This window comes from Cajanus cajan, chromosome 6, assembly GCF_000230855.2.
Source record: "Cajanus cajan strain Asha chromosome 6, NIPB_CcT2T_4, whole genome shotgun sequence".
Taxonomy (NCBI): Eukaryota; Viridiplantae; Streptophyta; class Magnoliopsida; order Fabales; family Fabaceae; genus Cajanus; species Cajanus cajan.
In genome coordinates, this window is record NC_138522.1 from 7006056 (window position 1) to 7019541 (window position 13486).

Below are 13486 nucleotides of genomic sequence, written 5' to 3' on the forward strand. Positions count from 1 at the left end.
CTTTTTTGTGTTTAATTAAATATTCATTACTTCCAATGCTTCAACAATAGCATGTTAAATTCAGATGAGTTAGAGCAGGAACCTAAGAACTAAATTGTCTACCCCTTCCCCTTTTCTGAGTTTTTACCTCATTTTGGCCTATGTTCAGGAAGAAGAGAACAGTTAAAACTTCAACCTATTAAAGGGCTTAAACAAAAACAAAGACAGTGATTCCCATTCCATTTTTCTTAATGATGATCCCTTCCTTGCCTTTTTTAACTTTTTCCTTGTCAGCACCCTCTTGATCCTGTTTTACATCTATTTTAATTTCAAAAACAACATCATGGATGTAAATAATTTTTTCATTGCCTATTGTTTTTGAACCATTCAAAGACAAAACCAAAATTGGACCAGACTATGAGAGCAGCTTCGAAAGAAAACCAGAATATCCCTCCTCACAGTGTTATTTCTAACCCAGGGAAAACATGGCTGCAAATTGCATTCGCTGCGCACGATTCCACCAGTAGATACTTCACATTAGTTGGGTTTTAGAGAATTTAAAATGTTGTAGACTAGTCCCACTTTGCATGATTTTATTTACTTTCAAGAGTGTATATATAAATACTTGTCTAAAACTCTTGGAAGTGTTTAGTCCGAGTTGTTTAGATGCCTAAGTTTATTTTTATTTTATTTTATTTTATTCGTCAGAAAGACTACAAGACTAGTAATGTTAGGACTATTTTTTAAAAAAATTAAAAACACGAGTATTTTTGTGTGTTTAAATGTTCTAAAAGAGATGTTATTTTTATGTTATGTAAATACTTTTTTTTTGTTTGTTCTTGGAGTATTCACTGCCCATAGCAGTGACTAATCTCTTCTTTACGTTGGAGACACTTTAAAGGGTGAGTAATTGGTCCCAAGATATATTATGTAAACACTAATATATAACATTTATTTGGAATGGACTCTGCATGTAAAAATCATCTGACTGTTATATGGAAATAAAAGAAAATAATTCGTCCAATATATTTTTTTTCTTTATAAAATTATTTTTAAAATAGTCTTTATAATATATTTCTTTTTTATGTTAGTCCTTGTTATTTTATTTTTAATCTTTTGTAATATACTCTTTACTTCATTTTTTGTATAATATGTGAAAAGTTTATTTTTTGTCTTTACAAACTTTTTTCAAAGTAATTAACTCAAAACACGTGTCATTGGTCTCTTAGAGAATTCTGAACACTTATGAACACGCATTAATTTTGCAAACTTTGATATCAAGCAATTGGAGTTCCGTAAATGCTATGTTGTTATTCTCAAAAACATGTTCTTCCATTATTTGAGCAACCCCTTTCAAATGCAACTCTAAAATTTCATCTTCGCACAAATGATATCCCCATCGTATCCTAAAAACAATAGCCTCAAGAATCAAGATGAATATATATGATGTTCACTCGACTCCAAGCCTCTCTCTTGTAAGGGTTTTTTCTTTATAATTATTTTTTAAATAAAATAAAATCAAAATATCTTTTAGAAGTTACGTGTTAATCCACGATGTGTTAAGAATTATTTAAGAAGTTGATCAACAAATAAATATATTTTTTAAATATAATCACCTGTTTAAGATATAAGATTATCTTCCCCTAAAAAAAATAAGATATAAGATTATCTATCAGTTATGTTAACTTTATTTGTCAAACATTTTCAAGGATTAAACTTATGACTTAATGATTTTAAATTTTAATATTTACTAAATTGATGCTAAAATCAATATTAGAAACCATGTTTTGTAGAGGTAGAAATAAACTAGGGTAAATTTGGCTTAACTAAACCTAAATCTAGCATTGAATGAAAATACATAACCTAAGTTTAGTTTATTTACTTATTATAGGTATTTTTTAAATATTTAGTTTAACATACATAAAAGTTTGATCTAACCTACCTTACAAGCTTATTTAAAATCTTAATTTTTTAGTAATTTAACTTGGATAAAAGTGAAAGTAAATATGTTAGATCTTATAAAAATTAAGTCTAACTTTTTTTTATTAGTGAGAAAAAAGAAATAACAAAAAAGAAAAAAAAAATAAACTAATTGTCTTTTAAATAGAAGGTCTCCATTATACTTGAAACAACAATGAAGACATGAGTAGGACAATAAGGCCATATGACTAAAGTGTCAGACAAGGTATTTTCAATCTTATCAAGAGAGTCTATTATTCTATTCCTTTTGCGGTAAATATGATGGAAATAAAGACTCATGACAAACCTAAAAAAGCTTTGATTTTAGAAATTAACAGAGCATAACTTGTTTATATAATAAAACATGTTTTTAAGCTTTAATATGGAATTCAAATGATAACTTTTTTTTTATTGAAGAACTAAACAAAATTAGTATTAAATCATACACAATAGAGTACAAGAGGTATATGTCCATATAGAGTATCAACAATACAAGGATTGTGTAGTAGCACATCATGCATTGAAACACACCTAAACATTGAAAACATGCTTCAAAACATATAATGATCTGTCAAATCACTACACTTAGTATAACATAGTTACTATGCAACAAAAATACTAACTGTATTCAACTACCTTAGGGTTATCATGCAACAACTCCTAGTTATTCTTGCAATTCAATACATGTATAGAGGCAAAACATAAAAGGGTTCCTACACATGTGACTGAAAACATAAATCCTCTTATGGAGTTACATATATACCCTATACATATTTAAAATCTACATAAACTACACAAATGTATACAAAATGTCCCTAATGTCTGGTCAAACTCTATACAACAAGTATGCTACATTAGAGTAGCATCACCAAAACTGAGCCTCCAACAACATGACCCTCCACTAGCTAACCAAGTCATCTTATTAATCCTATCATGCTCTCATACCAAATATGATCATTGTGATTCTAATTACAAGGAAAAGAAAGAGTAAGTTTGTAAAAAAAAATCAACATAACATTCAACAACATAAGATTATAACAATACACCATAGGCAACATAATCAACATTCAATGCAATACGACTTAGCAACTTTCAACTTATCAACAACCTCATCATATTAACAACGTAGCAACTTACAACACAACAATGTTATCATCGTAACTTTAAACAATTAATGTGTCGTCACGTATATTAATTATGAAAATCTCCTACAGTAAAGTTCAGCAATCTAAGTAGTTAGACCTTATCGAACCACAACGTCTAACCTATCACAACCAAGTCAAGCATAAACAATGTTAAACCTCTAAGAGTGCAGGTAAATAACTTAAATTGATTTCTCAAATTTTGCGACTTAAACTTATAAAGTCTAGTACTACTGTTAGGATAGAACAATTTGGGTGTGAGCCTACTATGACCTTAGCGTACATATCTAAGTTCATATGAGATTAGTCCGTCAACTACTCTCTAAATACTATAGACCTTTCCAATAATCAATTAAGGATTTTATCCCTCAACTTTCTACTTTACTTAGTTGGTCACTTTATACACGTATGACTTGGTCTAGCCTCATACGAATTTCACATAAAACCTAGAAGAGATAACTTAACATAGTTACCCATTCATAAGCCAACTTATTGAATGGTTCTCAACTTGGACTCTCGAAGTACCACAACTTATATCCACATAATAAAATATTTTTATTTATAAAATGACTTTACTTTAATATAGTTTTTATGTATATCAACAAAGACATATATCATCACCACATGCCTAACAACTTAACAACTTAGCCAACTATAACCATCATACAACCTTGCACCTTAATCAACATTCAATCAATCATCATCTTACAACTTGAAACATCATCATACATAATAATTCAAATAAAGGAATTGTCATACTTCAACATTTAAACAACTTAGAACCTCACATTTTATTTCAACACATCATGCTTGACTTCATCTTTCCTACGCCCATAGTCAATTGAGGTAGGGAGCCTTTGACCCACCCATGCTTGATGCCAACCTACCTATGTATTATGTGGATGAGGCAGATAGCCTTTGAGTCAATCACGCCTGGTGTGACCAAACCCACATTAGGCTTCATTTAGGTAGAGTTTATGCTTAACTCATACCAACGTCACAACACTGGCACTCGACATTGTCTAGGCAAAGAACCTCTATCTTGATTACGCCTAACGCCACTCATCTTGGGATTTGACATCACCAAGTCAACTGAGAGCTTCTCAAGTTCTCATGCCAAATGTCAATCATTTCACACATGGTGTGACTAAGTCAAAGAGCTCTTCACTGGCTCATGTCCAACGCTATCGATCTTGTGTTCAACATGGTCAGGGTAGAGAACCCCTAATTTAAGCTACACTCAATGCCAAGAATGAATGCCTAATGTGATGAGAATTTTTGCACTTGACAAAACCTCATTTTGACTAAATCCACTTTAAACTCAGAAAAAACCAATATGCAATACCTAATCCAACATCTAGGCATCATAAACAACTTAAAACTAACGTGATAAGCAACATGCAACCATTATATTTCATGGATCATCAAATTCTCCACCAAGACACCTTTCAACACCAATAACTCAAGCAACTTTACATTCCTTATGAATTCAATCAAAAAGACCAACATTTTATGCATTCAATCAACATACAAGCAATGGAATACAACAAATTAATCAATCACAAACTTCTGTTACATCTAATTGCTCCAAAAGAAAATAAATGACGTAGAGGGAAGTGAAACTCCGTATAGTCCTCGACATTATATTTCTTGGCCTCTAAGCTCTGAATCTGACAACTTATCATTACTGCCTAGCTAAGGAAGAAGTTTCTAAAATTCCAAAAGAATAAAAAGGAAGTGAGAATCTTCTCTGACTCAAAAACTTATCTCACTAACTTCTCGATAGTTTTTCTTGAGAACTAAATTTATTATATTCACGTCTTATGAAAAATCTTATATACCTTTCTTTAAGCTAAACCAACTTAACTTTGATTCAAACTATCTCAAAGATAACGTAACCCTTAAGGATACCTTAACCCACAGAGTTCTAAAACAACAACAATAGCAACAAAACAATAATTTAATCATATAATCATATAATTAAGTAAAACACCTAAAACATAGTGTTACAAAAATGCATGACAGTATCACAACAAATGTGTTATCTAATGATATAAATCAAATCTCTAATTTATTCCAAAATTGAAAAATCCTTGAACTGCAATGCCCATAATATCACACCATGTCAACACTCATCAAACTCCTATGCACCTCTGATGAACCCATTTAACCAAATATAATTTATAATAAGATCTCTAGATAGAACATATTATCTTTCCATAAATTTAGGCTTAATTGCATTTTTGATCCCTCAAGTATTGTAATTGTGCAATTTTGATCCCTAAGATAATTTTAATCAAATATAATTTATAATAAGATCACTAGATAGAACATATTATCTTTCAATAAATTTAGGCTTAATTGCATTTTTGATCCCTCAAGTATTGTAATTGTGCAATTTTGATCCCTAAGATTTTAATTGGGTAATTTTAGTCCTTAAAAGATTAAAATTGTGCAATTTTAGTCCTTCAATTTTTAATTGAACAATTTTAGTCCTTCAAATATCATAATTGTGCAATTTTAATCTCTCCTATTAAAAATTTAATATTTTTAAAATTTTAATATATATATATAGATATATATAATATTTTAAAATTATACAATTATTTGCTTATTTAAGTTAACATATATTATAATTTTTGTTAATGTAACAAATAATATATATTTATTATTACTAAATATATAAAATTTATATATTATTAATATTTTAATATTTCTAATAAATTAATATCAATAATATTTTTTGTATATTTATAGATAAACTAAGAATTTGATAAATATAAATTAGTATATATTAATATACTTTTACAAAAATATAAATATATTAGATAAGATATGTATATTTCTAATTAATATACTTATATTTTTGTAAAAGTATAGTAATATATAATAAGTTATATTTATTAAATTATTAGTTTATGTATAAATTATTAATAATATTATTGATATTAATTTATTAGTAATATTATCAAAATAATAATATATGAATTTTATTTATTCAGTAAATAATAAATATATATCATTTGATACATTAATAAAAATTATAATATATGTTAACTTGAATAAATAAATAATTGTATAATTTTAAAATATTGTGTGTGTATATATATATATATATATATATATATATTAAGATTATTAAATTTTTACTGAGAGAGACTAAAATCACACAATTATAATATTTGATGGACTAAATTTATTCAATTAAAAATTGAAGGACTAAAATTGCACAATTACAATTTTTTAGGGACTAAAATTATCCTTAGGGATCAAAATTGCACAATTGCAATACTTGAGGGACCAAAACTGCAATTAAGCCATAAATTTATAAGTTTTCTTTTTTATATAAGTCAACATCTTTAATATTTTAAAAGATAAATAGATGTGTGATTTTAGTACATTGTAATAAATTATTTAATAATAATAAATATTCATTTTTATTTAAATAAGTCAACTTGTTAAACATGGTAGACTTTTTAAATGGCCTAAAGGTTGGCTTGACCTAAGCCTAATGTAAGTTACACTAAATTTTTGTTGAAAGACCTAGTCTATTTTAAGATACTAAAATTTTCTTTTGATTCATCAAAATTACAATAATGACAGGAGAGTTTCAATCTATAACCTTAAATACATTATCTTAACTTCTACCATTAGGTTTACTCTCATATTGAGAATTTGAATTGATCTCATCCAATCAAAATACAATTTATCTTTTATGAATACGTTAAATTTCAATCCTCTTGTTTTAACTTAACTTTAAATGTTGAGTTTTAATCTTATTAATGTCAAAATTTTATTATAAATTTTTATTGTAATTAATTTTAGAAGAAAAAATATAATTAGTGATTTTCATTTCTTTTAAATATAAATTTTAATTTTAATTTATATAATTTATTTATAGATATTTCTTTATGTGCTATTTCAAATTACTATAAATTTATCTATTTATTTAATTTTCTTAATTATTTATCTGTCAATAAATAAGTTTATATTATGATATAAATTATTTATTTTATATATATAAATTATAATAAATTGTTTTTGAACAATAACATTTTAAGAGCTATCTTTGAATTTACTATTCTTTTTTCCAAGAGAGAATTTTCTTGACCTCTTGTCTCTTTCAATTTTTCATGTTGTTAATTTTAAATTAAATTTTATTATTTAAAGAATTTTCAAAAATTAAAAATAATTTTATATAAAAATATTAATTATTTATTATGTATTTTAGGTATAATTTATATGATAAAGCATTTATTTATTGCAAAATTTTAATTTTTAATAATATATTTATAATAAAATTTAGTTATATAGAATAAAATATATCATATCCATGCTAGGATATTAATTGCAAATCTAAAATATAATTTATATTTAAAATATTTATTTATTTTAAAAATATTTTTTTATATAAATTGCAAAATTGTAAGTATGTATACTTTTGATGTTCAAAATTTGAAGGCATTTACTTCAACAAATTTTTATATGCTCAACTTTTTTAAGTCACCTTCCATGATTATTAGCCTTGAATCGTAGTATTTTTTTTGTTCATCTATATTTTTCCACTAAAATTGGATGTTCTTCGGCATTCTAATGGTGGGCCTATGTCTTGTAATTTCTGTGAATTTTTCTATTTGTTCCTCAACTATGGAATCAGATAAAGTTCAGCTGTTGAACCCACCAAAAGGCTACCAAAAATATGCCTCATCATGTCATTGTCAAGAAAACAACTTGCCGACTTGCAACACCATGCCTATCTTTCTGTTTCCGTCATCAATACCATTCATTCTATTTTTTACTTGAACCCTTTATTATTATTGGATCTCTTGTTTTCTAAGATAAATTTTTTAAATTAATATTTTTATTTATAGTTCTATTTTATGTCTAAGGCATTTCGTTCTCCTTTGCTAGGCACTACTTTCAATCATTCATTCAAATTCATGCCGTGTTTCTTTCTTAAAAGATTCAATTTCCTCAACTTCAACTCAATCTCAAGAAGCTTCAAACGTTTTGTCCTCTTCTCCAATTCCCCTTGTTTACGGTACTATGTCCCCATCTCTTTTTGTTGACCTGCCAATTGAAAACATCAACACACCACAAGTTATAAAAAATTTATACAATACAAATTAATAAAATAATTTCATTAATTTTACAAAAACAAAATATATTAACAAAAACATACATAGCACTTAATAGTCTGGAGTTGCACAAAAATATGATTGTTCAATTAGAGAAAAGACTTCCAACTTTGTGGACGGAATCTAAGCTACCACGGTACGCAAAGGACACTTAACAAAAATCATGTTCCCATCTCAAACGGCTGTTAATGGAACCCTAACTGTTAAAAAAAAAAAAAAAATCCAGGTAGTGTCATGTCCAAAAAAAAATTCAGGCTCAATTAAAAAATTTAGAACCTCAACTCAAAAAATTTATCAAAATTAAAAAAAAATGTTTTTAATTTTTCTTTATTTAGTATTTTTTTATCATTATATATCAACGAGCCTTTGTGAAACCGTTCCGGAAAGCATACACTACCGGGCCGGCAGCGACTAATTACCAACATTCTTTTAAATTCATCTACTCATCCACCAAAATCGTGTCTTTCTCCCCTACATAAATACCATCCAGAAACTTCTTAATGTCCTTATTTTTTACATGACATTTCTGCACCAAACAAATAATCAATTAAACACTAAGTAAAAAAAAAAAAAAAAAAAATTGGGAAAAGAATGGGTGAGGGCACGAGCAGAGAGAAAAAACTTTGGTACCTGGTTAATAAAAGCAAGATCTTAAAACAAGTTCAATGTCGCTAAAAAATTTCTGGATGGTATTTACGTGAGAGAGAAAGACACTATTTTGATGGATGAGTGATGGTGAAGACCTGGGTATAGTGTTTTAGTATGCAGTCTTATATTCAACATGTTCACGAAAATGTGATGCAGAGAATACCAATCATTCAAATGCAGAGGAACTTGATTGTTTGACCAGGTTTGGATTCCATGACTTATTCTCGCTCTCAACTCAGCTAGTTAGTTGTGCGGAAGGTTAAAAATGGAAGGTTCTAGAAAGGAGAGAACTGAGGAGAAGGAGAAAACTTAGCAACTATAGGTTGCTCCTCCTGCGTTGGAGGCTTAGAGCTCGAAAACTCTGGGCTGTGAGTTTGGGGTTTATTTAGGCCGATGATATATACACCTCCTACTTTTTATAAATATACTTCCAATCTCTTTTTTTTTTTCTAATTCTTAAAATATCCTTCTAATTAAATTTTTTTTTAAAATTGTTTTATTCACCCCTTTCTTGGCTCATGATATATACACTTTTTTTTTTTTTTATATAAGTATACCTCCTTTTTAAAAAAAATTATAAAATATTATAATTTTTTAAAAAAATTTAATTTTACACTTTCAACTTTCAATTTACTACTTTCTTTTTCTTATTCACACACTTTTTTTTTTTCAATTTTCACATGTTATCAAAATAGGTGGGGTGAAGGAAAAATAAGGGGGTATATGTAAAAATTGAAAAAAGAAAGAAAGATGTGTGAAAAAAAGTACTAAATTAAATGTTGTGGATGTAAAATTAAAAAAAAAGTTAAAACAAAAAATTAAGAATATTATAAAATTTTAATTATTTTTTTTAAAAGGAAGTGTACTTATAGAAAAAAGGAGGTGTATATATCATGAACCCCCCTTCTTTTATCATTCTTCTTCTTCTTCTTCTTTTTCTTATTCTCCTTTTTTATCACTCTAGTCATTTTTTTGATGATTTTATTCTTATTTCGTTTTTCATTCTTGATTTTTTTTCTTTTACAATCAACATAATCATATTTTATCTTTCTATCTTTTAAATTCTATCTTTTAAATTCTATTTTTCACTTTCTACTCTATTCTTTTTTAAACCCTAATTTTTCATTCAATCATCATTATCCTCTACATTCAATACAAGGTACAAAATTAATATATTAAATTACATTTCATATTTACAATTTTTTTTAAATTTATTTAACATTACTTATGCACAATAGGTTCAATCACAGACGCCAGTGGTGGATGAAGAGATAAAGAAACTGGTAAGTTAAATGTGTCATGCGCTTGTAAAATAAGTTTTTTAGCATTCCGGAAAGTACTTTCCGGAATAGTAAAATTATTATTCATATAATTCCGGAAAGAACTTTCCGTAATAGTAACTTTAATATTATGGAAAGTACTTTCTGGAATGTAAAATAAGTTTTTTAGCATTCCAGAAAGTACTTTCCGAAATAGTAAAATTATTGTTCATATAATTCCGGAAGAACTTTTCGTAATAGTAACTGTAATATTATAAAAAGTACTTTCCGGAATTATGTAACAAAACATTTCCGGAAAATACTTTCCGGAATAAGAATTTAATATTATGGAAAGTATTTTTCGGAACATTTTTATATAATTCCGGAAAGAACTTTCCGTAACAGTAACTTTAGTATTATGGAAAGTACTTTCCGTAATATGTAACAAAACATTTTCAGAGGCTTTGGGAAGAAGAGGGGTGTGAGACTGTAAAAGTATATTCATATTACTCTTGGTGACATTGAGCGGAAAGAGATTTTGGGAAGAAGAGGAGTGTGGGGTGCGGGGAAGGGGGTGCGGGGAAGGGGTTGCGGGGAAGAGAGGTGTAAATTTAGGAATTTTTTTTTAAAAGGATAATTTAGATATTTTATATATTTTTTTAAAAAAAGGGGGTGTGTTTATACGAAAGTAGAGGTGTATTTAACATCTACCGTTTATTTATAGGCTGAGTTCGAAAAACAGGCCCACGCGTTATCACTCTCTCTTTCCTAATAACGCACTAATAGGAGCCTTCATATTCATAATCTATATACCATTCAACATAGGATTCCCTTAAAGTGAAATATACAAATAAGTAATATGATTTTTTTTCCGTACTAATATTTACTGGTGGAATAGTTCATCCCAAGATTTAACGTAATTGCATATATAAGATAGAATTTGAATTTCTGATCTTGTTTAAGCGTGGATCAATCTTTATCACTGAACCACACGGTTAAATAAGTAATATGATTAAACTTGTAAAAAAATATATATATATATATATATAATATAAAACAAATAATTTATATTGTTACATAAAATTATTTTTAATTAATGATAATTTATTTTGAAAATATTTTATTATAAATAAAAAATTATATTAGATAAAAGGCAAAAAAAATCTAGAAATACATTTCTGGCAAATAATAATTATTAAAAACATTCTTACAAAAACAATCATGTTTAGAATATAAGAATTATTTACTAAAACTTAAAAAATTTAAGTAATTTGTACATTTAATATAATATTATTTTTTAAAAATATTTTTCATATTTTTTTCCATAACTAATATGTTATATTAGGAATATTTGTTGTCGGATATTCTCTTAGAGAAAAAGATGAGTTATACATTTGTCATTAATTATTATGCTTGCCAAATTTATAATTTTTATAATATTTACATAGTAAATTATACTAATAATAATTTTGATACGTTTTAATTAGGCTATTTTTAATACAGTTTTGTGACACTACCTTATAGTTATATAATTATAATTTTTCATGATTACAAATAATTATTATTATATCTACTAAACATATGATTAATGATTTAATTTTAAATTTATATAAAAGTATGGATAAAATTTAATTTCTTAAATAAATTTGAACGTCTTAAAAAATGAATCAGTGAGGACATATTATATATTAAACATAAAATAATAGTTACGTAATTAATAATTAATAGAATAGAAAGAAGGTCAATCGGGAGTATTCTCATATATGCAGATATTCCTTTCTTTTTGGTTTTCGGGAAGAAAAGCCTAAGTTCAAATTAAAAATAAATGAAACAAAATTGTTATTTTAGATTCTAAAAATATTATTAAAAAAATCTATTTAAATTTAATTAAATGTTTATCTATATACACTACATATAAAAAGTAAAACCCATTTAAAATTAATTAAATTTGGATTACAATACGTATATTAGTAATTTTTTTCCTAACGTTCCTCATTTCAAAATTCATGGGAGATTTTTTTTTATAGATCAAATATATTTTTTTTAATCCTAAGATGTTTTGCTACGAGAGAAAATGAGAGAGAGAGAAAATTGGTCAAATAAGAAAAAAAATTGAAAAATTCAATTCTTTCTCTATTGTGTGCTGCCTTCACGTTTTTATTTGAAAGCGTAGCATTGTGTCAACACTCAACACCATCGCATTTTGTATTGTTTCATTTGTTTGTGTGTTTGAACTTTGAGCGCCTTTTATCTTTATTTATAATTTTTAGCTTATTATTTTTTAAAACTATTCATAAAATGGAGAATGATTAACTTTCACCAAATATTTCCTCTACTAAAAAAATTTATTTATCATACATTAAATTTTAACAATTTAACTATTAAATTAAAAATTAAATTTTAACAATTTAATTGTTAAATTAAAAAATTTTAACGCATATATCAAATTTCCAAATTTTTAAAAAATTTAAAAATTATTTAATACTTTATTTTATTAATTTAAATTGACAGTTAACCATAAAAAATACTTTATACCTTAATTTGAATTAACAAAACGAAATATCAAATAATTTTTTGAATATTTTATAAATTTATAAACTTAATATATATATTAAGAACTTTAATTTAATAATTAAATCAGTTAAAATTTAATATGTAAAACATGAATTATTGATAAAATAAGTTTAGGTAAATTTACTCACAGTAACATATTATTAGACCTAAAACAAATCTTAAAGTAAGATTTTTTTAAATTAATAATAATATCGTTTGATAAAAAAATATAAATAGTTTAGAGATGACTTGAAAAAATATTTATATTTATATATCTTTCATAGATAAATCTTTTAAAAACAATTTTAAAAAATGAAAAAAAGTAACTTTTAAATTATTTTTTTTTTATAAAAAGTATATAAATATTAATATGAAATATATTTTGAATGATATATAAAACAAAGATTTTGCTAATCTCATTCTTAAGCACTAAGTTTAAAGTTTAAAATTTAAAATTTAAATTTTAAAATTTAGAGTTTTGACAACTATTAATATCTTAATGGTTATAGTTATAGTGTACAACATTAGAAACACGCGTATACTTTATTTATTGAACACACAAATTGAGCTTCTTTCTGCTTCCCTCATCTGCCAAACAGGGCCAGACAGGTTAGCCCACTTTTGATATTTGGGCTGAAAAATGTAGTTCCCCTAATTTATGGAAAAAAAAAGAGCTTCAATCTATATTTTTTTCTCTATTATTTTATAAATATACAATTCTAGTTTCTAAAGCTTTTTTATTGTAAATTTTATTCCTTAATTTTTTAAAATTAAGTAATGTTAATTTATCTTTTAACATATCATTTAA